The following is a 769-nucleotide window of genomic DNA, read 5'->3' on the forward strand; positions in this document are numbered from 1 at the left end:
CAAGGTTTTTTTTTTATTTTCTTCAAAGGGCTCATTGGATGGTTATTTATAATTTTCATCATCCTGTTCAGCAACCAAAAAAATCACCAACCAATGAATGCTGGTGAATACATAACCTCCATGTCCAAGGCTGAGGTAATAAATCTCCATGCTAAGATGCCTTGGCAGAGGCAATAATCCTCTTATCCCACAGCTTGGCAGCAGAACTACCCGAAGTAGAAAGACCACAGCCATGTACAAACCATGACAGATGTACAGCCAAGCTTGATTGCCTTTCTCAAACCATTAAATTTTGATAAGGGCAGTTACCGTTAATCGTACGGCTTCAACTGGGAATTCACATCTATTTGACTGTAGGCATGATGTATGGTGCCTGCTGTTCTGTATTGCTTCAATCTGTATCTACCCCATTATTTGGTACATTAATGTAAACACAGCAATGGAGCCATCCTCTGTGAAGCAAGAACCATAGAAATATTACCTCAACTATACTGCCTACTTCAATCATTGCTTCATGGTAACATGTTGACATAGATTATTGGCTGTGAAGTGCCATTTGGAAAGGCAACATGACAGAGATAAGACTGCCTGATGGCCATTAGACACGCATGGCTCCAAACCTTCACAGAAAGCTCCAACTCAGCATCCAGCATCAGCAGGCAATGACTGTATCAGACAAGGTAGATTGGACAATACACCACCATTTGCCTACATAAATCTGAGACAGTCAGAACACAATTCAGCCAATTTTCAGGCATCCACAGATAGA

Source organism: Branchiostoma floridae, chromosome 10 (genome assembly GCF_000003815.2).
Source record: "Branchiostoma floridae strain S238N-H82 chromosome 10, Bfl_VNyyK, whole genome shotgun sequence".
NCBI lineage: Eukaryota > Metazoa > Chordata > Leptocardii > Amphioxiformes > Branchiostomatidae > Branchiostoma > Branchiostoma floridae.